This window comes from Chenopodium album, chromosome 2, assembly GCF_948465745.1.
Source record: "Chenopodium album chromosome 2, dcCheAlbu1.1, whole genome shotgun sequence".
NCBI classification, from domain to species: domain Eukaryota; kingdom Viridiplantae; phylum Streptophyta; class Magnoliopsida; order Caryophyllales; family Amaranthaceae; genus Chenopodium; species Chenopodium album.
The window spans coordinates 36279430-36286302 of record NC_137835.1 but is presented as its reverse complement, the minus strand read 5'-3'; the positions used below and the strand labels follow the sequence as shown (position 1 = coordinate 36286302).

General features: G+C 40.0%; 1 long non-coding RNA gene across 1 annotated transcript; it reads right to left on the bottom strand.

Moving 5' to 3' along the window:
• Positions 1 to 2040: 2040 nt before the first annotated feature.
• Positions 2041 to 3113, bottom strand: LOC145585207 (uncharacterized). Its single transcript, XR_014100600.1, has 2 exons — positions 2626 to 3113; positions 2041 to 2341 (listed from the first exon to the last, which is right to left on the bottom strand). It is a non-coding gene; the product is annotated as an uncharacterized LOC145585207 (long non-coding RNA).
• Between the last annotated feature and the right edge of the window lie 3760 nt (positions 3114 to 6873).

Here is a 6873-nt window from a genome sequence, read left to right as displayed (position 1 = left end):
ATTGTTGCCTTCGTTGTCCCTTATTCGTGGTTGCCTTTTATGATCCGTGAACGGTTTACAAGTTCTTTAAAACTTGTTGGGGGCTCCCTGCTTTCCTTGTCCCTAATTGTATTATGTCAATTCCCACTTCCTATGTGTGCCAAGCATATTCACGCATGCTTTAACGTAGGCGCAATTCGAACAACGCCTACAATTTGGCAACTCCACTGGGGAGGATTCTTGTTTATTTATCGATTTGAGTGATCGGTATTTAATTGAGATGAGTGGATGAGACTTGAAAGATTCTTGAAAAATATTCCTATGATTAATTTGGCATTTTTGCATAAGCATAGACATTTTAACATCGCATTTAGGTCTGTCCCGTATGAAAAATTGAATAACTTGATTGCGAACGAAGGAAAGCAGGGAACAAGTCATATTTTCTAACTGCCGCGTCCGCGCCACGGCAGATGTTGCCGTGTCACGACGCCGTACACCGTCACACGGTGTGCAGCACCGTGACACGGTACACTCTGCTGTGTCACGACAGTCCCTCAATCATTCTAGTGGCTTATTTTCTTTTTTTACAGTCAACTTCCTTCGGTTTTTCTAAAAAAACGTGTGTGTTCTACATATGTTTTAGCCCCAGAGGATTTAAGCTCTATCAACCCAAAAGCGCTCATTGCAATAAGGGTTCATCATAGTTATTAAATCCACCAAAACTATGGAGTCGAGTTCGATTTCATTACGAACTCGCGGAGCCGCCCGTTAGCATACACCCTCAAGGGAGGCTGCCTTGCTATCGTGTCCAAAATCTTAACCATGGTACCCTTTTGACACCCAAAGCATTACAAATAGTTGAACATAGATCTTGACCTTAGGTTGCGAACTCTTTTTACATCATCGTGACTAAATGCTACGTGGTTTATTTGGTACTAACCCACATGTGTTTGCTCATTTTGTTTATCCTATGACCAAGGGTTTTTATTTTCACTTAGTTATTAGTACGGACTTAAAATTGATTAAAACCTGGAAATTACGCAAATTTAGGCCTATAATTATTCACTGTGTCACGACAGATATGTTGCGCCACGGTGTGCTGCAATACCGTGAAACGGTGCAATGTCCCGTCTGACGGTGCACTTTACCGTTGAAAGGAATGGTGTCCTTCGAACAAGTGTATTATTCTGTTAGCGGGATCAGAATTATTAGAAAGCTAATATATTCAATAAGGTCAAGTGATCAAAATGCCTGGGTGGAGGCCGCTTCCGATCAGTAATATTAATGTATAATTAATATTACAGCTTAATCTTGACTGAACCCTTCGGGTCACACCCTAGCAAATATACGAACCGAATCGACGAATTAATTCGGAAAAAATTAATTCGTCGCCCGGGTGTTAAATATTTAGACGACGGAAATTCGAGCTTTTGGAGCGTCGAAACCGAGCGTCGGAGAATCTCAAATGTCGAGCCAAAATTTAGGATTTGGCAAGACGGGAAAATGCTTCAAGTAACAAGTAAAATCCTAGCCACGCGAAAGGCTAGGAAAGCGCGCCTAATAGGTGCGTGCCACGTGGTAGCACACATGGCAAAGCGCCATGTGGCAGCCACGTAAGCAGCCACCAAGTGGCAGCCGCCGTGTGGCAGCCACCTAGTGGTAGCGTGCCACGTAGCACTACTACAAAAATAAGCTAACAAACCCGTCCAAATTGGCTTTAGAGACCCGTCTTGAACGGGTCTCTATCTCAGGGGTCTGTTTGATAAAGAGACCCCTCATTTGGGGGGTCTGTTTTTAAAAGCAAATAGATCTGTTATGTGAGCTAGGCGGTCTGTTAGACTTGGTGTGTAATAGTTATATTAGAATAGGAAAAGACCCGTTACTTGTGATATGGGGTCTTTTTAAGGAAAGTGAAATAGACCTGTTAACGGGTCTGTTTGATCACTTTATTTTCAAAAAAAAATAATCAGTATTAAATTTATTTGAATTTTGAAAGTTTTTAACTTTTTACCGCTCCATTCAAATTGCTGAAATTTTAAAATTTGAATTACAACAATACAATTCAAGATTAAATAAAATAACTTTAATAGTATAGAATTTTACAACTGCAATTAGTCAATTACCGAAAGATAAAATTAAACCTCTTTGGTTCAACAAGTTATACAAACACATCTTGCATTCAAGAACACTACCAAACTATTGCAATTGATAAACTTGTTGGATTATTTGGTAATGAAAAGCGAATTAGCTAAAGAAGACCGCATATAATCATTTTGTTTCTTCTCATAATCAAACTTTTGCTAACCAAGTAACCATCTCCATCTAATTCATTTCAATTACAGCAATTGTCACGAGCTGGAGTCTGGAGAACAAACCAAACACAAAAATTTAGAATAAATTCAAAATGTAATAAACCTAAGCATAATTTGGAGTACAAAATCAAAAAAAAAAAAAATTAAACAATAGATCTAAACAAGCGTCTTAATTTAATTAAAAAAAGTTCAGATTATAGAAGAAATTGAACCGAAAAAAAAACAAGGAACGATAAATAAATACTAATATGAAACGAGAATCGAATTGGAAATGGGTACTCATAAACATCCAAAATGCAAGCAAAAATATTTCAATTTAAAAAAAAAAAATCACCAACTCTTCTCATCCAAACACGGCGGCCTCAACTGCCGATCCGACAAGGAATAGAAATATAAACTTTAGCACCACCTATACGCGTCGGCAGAAAGCACCACCCATATGCGTCGGCAGAAAGCAGCAAATGAAAGCGAAAGGTCCTGAAGCTGACGATCATATTCCCACTGTAAATCCATTAACAAAGTGCAAGCTCATGGAGAGGTGATTCCTCCATCTTTTTGGGTTAATAATTTACAAAAAATAATGGAGGAAATAGATGAAATCTAAGAAAAAGAGGATAGAAAAAGGATAAAAAAAAGAGTTGATGAAGGGAGGAAGAGTAGCATTTCTTAAAGTAGAAAACTTCAGAGAAGCTACGGAGTTCGTTAATTTCAATGTGAGGAATTCTAAATTGAGTTTGATTAAAAAAAAATAATTAATAAAGGAATGTAAGAGACCCTTTTAATTGGATAACTGGTCTCGTATATTTCTCTATTGTTTTTCAAGTAAGAGAAGTGGGCTCTCATGCACATAAGATACCTGTAAAAATGGCAACGGGTCTCTTATATCTTTATAAATTTTTTATCCACCAAACATAGTGGGCCCTCATGCATATAAGGGACCTGATATCATTGTTATAAGATCTCTTACTTCAATCAGACCCGTTGATTGAGAAAACAGGTCTTTAGGTAGAGGTCTTTTTTCCAAGTTTTGTAGTAGTGTAGGCAGCGTGCCACGTGGCAACGCACCACGTGGCGACGCGCCATGGTGGCGGCACGTGTGGCAAGAGGTCGTGGACCCGGGTTATGGGTCATGGACATGGGCCAAAATAAAATGGCCCAACTGAACCCAACTGGGGGCTAAAGGTTGGGTGACACATGGTTAGTTCACATTACATGTGAATTGCCTTGGGGACCAAGTAGGAAAGTGGTCCTCGCCTAACCATGTGACACTTGTTACTTATTCCTTAGTTTATTTAACTAAGGATTGAATTCATCAATATTTCCATGTGGGATCTTTTTGTGAAAAAGTCCCACATTGAAAGATGAGTGAAATTCACAAGCTATCCTTCCGTATAAATAGCCAAAGCATGGCTTGAGAATACTTTGCTTGAGTAAGAGTTGAAAAAGGCATCACCATTGTGAAAACCTTTAAACTCATTTAATCACTCGGGTTTTGGTCGGACCTTGCTAACTCCAAGGTAGCGGACCTAAAAAGTCGGTGTTCGTCCTTTGTGGGTGGATACCGTTGGAGGCTCTCATGTGAGCGGAGCTAAAGCTTTCAAGTAAGAGCCCATTAGGTCGGGCGAAGCACGCGTCAAAGGAAAATTACGATTCTACCCTTTTATGTTTATTTGTTATGCTTTATGGTTTTATTAATTGCGAGTGGTTTTTGGGTCAAGGTCGTTTCCGCTGTAAGTTGGACTTACCAAACCCCAACAACCGTGTCACGACAGTCAGCACCGTGACACAGTGCCCAGGAGTTTTGTCTAGTCAGTCTTTTTTTGGTCTTTGTGCGTGCTTATTTTGTTTGTATGTCTAGTTTCATGTCATGTCTAGTTGTACGATCATAACACGTGTCCATATCCTCACTTAATCACTCACATGTCGTGTCAAGTTCACACACTTTTCCTTTAGTCGTGCACTATTTTATGACAATACTTTAGGATGGTCTTGTTTCATTTTTTGTTTTGTTTTTTTTTTCGGAGTAAGTCGGATGGTATCCTCCTATACATATTTTTTTAGAAAATAAAGAAAATTTCAATTTTTTTTTTTTTTTTTTTTTTTTTTGCTTTTTCTTTTCCAGATGGATCAAGGTTAAGTCTAGTAATTAAAGGCGTGTTTGTTTTAATGTCACAACACTTGGTCAAGAAGCAGGGGTAGATTGTTATGGTTCGAGTCAATACCTCAACAACCTCTTATACCAAAGAGGCGTACAAGGAAACCACCACAATCATCTCCACAAAGTCCGTCTCCAGTCTACTTTCAACCAATGGCTACTAAAGAGGATATTGAGAACATTAACAAGACCATTGACATGTTGTCTAACATGATGCAAATGCTCACCACCAGGGTCAACACGGTAGATCAAGATAATCAAAACAATGTCACTACCGCTCCAATGGACAAGATCAAAGAACAAATGAGTGAGATCTCTGAAGAGTTCACCTATGTGGAGCAACCTGTCACCTCTTCGTCCATAAGTGACAAGCTTCCCGAAAAAGTTTTCCACTGTTGACATTCCTAAGTTCAAGCCTACTGATAATCCCCTATTCCACTTGAAGGCTTTTCTGCGACCATGTCTCTTAAGGGATTAGATGTGACACTCTTCCTTACCGTGTTCCCTCTTTCCTTGGAGCATTCCTGTCAACAGTTGTTCTACTCTCTGGAATCCAAACATGTTGCAACTTAGGAGGATGTTACTGAAAGCTTCACAAACCGTTTCAAGTGTCATATCCAAGCCAAGACTTCTGAACGTGAACTCTCCATTATCAAACAGAAGGATAATGAAGGCTTCAATACTTATCTAAGTAGGTGGTGAGAAACAATTGCACTCTTGGTGGATCCTCCCAAGGAGAAAGAATTGGTTCGCCTATTTATTGCAAATCTTACTCATAATTATAAGCAGCACTTGAAATTTCTGCCTTTGAATACCTTTGAAGCTGCATACGATATTGGGATCAATATCGAAGATGAACTGATGAAGACTGCTGGTAGCAACAACAACAACACTTGGAAAAACAAGAAGAACAACACTCCTTCTTCTTCGTTTTCCAAGCCCAATAATGCTACCAATAACATCAATGACAATGATGTGTTAGCTCTTAATGCTCCCACTCAGAGATTCCAAAGGCAAAGGAGGGTTTACAGGCCTTTGGAAATGAGCTACGATGCTACTTTTGATCGCTTGCATAGTCAAGGACTGATTATGCCAATTGGACCCTTTCTAGAACCTTGACCAGAGAACAGAACTGCTAGCCATGACCCCAATGCTCATTGCAAGTTTCATCAAGGCAAAGGTCATGCTACTGAGATGTGTTGGAGGTTGAAAGATGCAATCCAAGACCCGATTGATGCTAATCAACTTCCTGTCCCTCTAGGGGGCAAGAAGCCCAATATTCAAATAGGTCCCCTTTCTGATGCTTTGGCTATCATAGGAGATGAAGTCTCCTTTGATCCGTCAATATTCATTTAACCTGTGAATGAACCCTTACCCGAAGTTGTATTCGTTTCAAACTGTGAAGAAGTGAATGGAATTTGGGATAGTGACAATGAAGACGTCTATCTCAAAGATATATCCTGTTCATTTCTTGGCACTAGTGAAGATGTTTGGGGATACCTTGAGGTCAAGGTTCTCACAAGAAATGGACGGTTGCAACAGCCTAGTCCAGCTCCACCTCCACCACAATCACAACTAATAGTTGATCCCATCGACCCTACGAATAACGATGTGATCAAATAATTACAAAAGACTAAGGTGGAAATGAGTATATGGAAGCTTTTGGCCACCTCCCACGAGCACCGAAAGGCTATGATGAATACTCTGGTGAAAATAGGAGTTGATAATGATATGGATCCTCAAGGGCTAGTCAGCTTTCTCACTATTAAATTGCCAAGTACCAGTAATCTACTTTCCTTCTCTGAAAAGGATCTGCCCTCGAAAGGGGACCAACATAACAAGGCCTTACACCTCATTATGGTGTGTAGGCAGATGAATGTTCCTATGAGCTTGGTTGATAATGGCTCTGCAATCAATGTATGCCCACTCCGCACTGCAAAGAAGTCGGGCATAAAAGATGAAGAATAGATCCCATCTACTCAAGGGATTCTTGCTTACGATAATACTCGCCGTCAAGCCATGGGTACTATCATGCTAAATATAACTACAGGAGCCTTTGAATGCTGCACCAAGTTTCAGGTGGTGGACATTAAGGCTTCTTTCAATCAGATGTTGGGTCGTCCTTGGCTTCATGAGCTAAAAGCGATCCCATTGTTGTTGCACCAATAGTTGAAAGCTATAGTTGGAGGGATTCCAATCATCATTGATGCCTCCCCCATGCGCATTCAATTTATTGATACTCCCATTGTCCATGTCGAACATGACGAGGAAGATGAAGATCTATGTGGATTTTCATTGGACGATGTTCTCATGATCGAAGAAGAGGAGAAGTGTCACCTCGACTTTGATCCTTATTCGAACAACAATGTTAATGCCATTATGAAGAAGCAAGGGCATTTCCCTTGAATGACCCTCGGACTCAAAAAG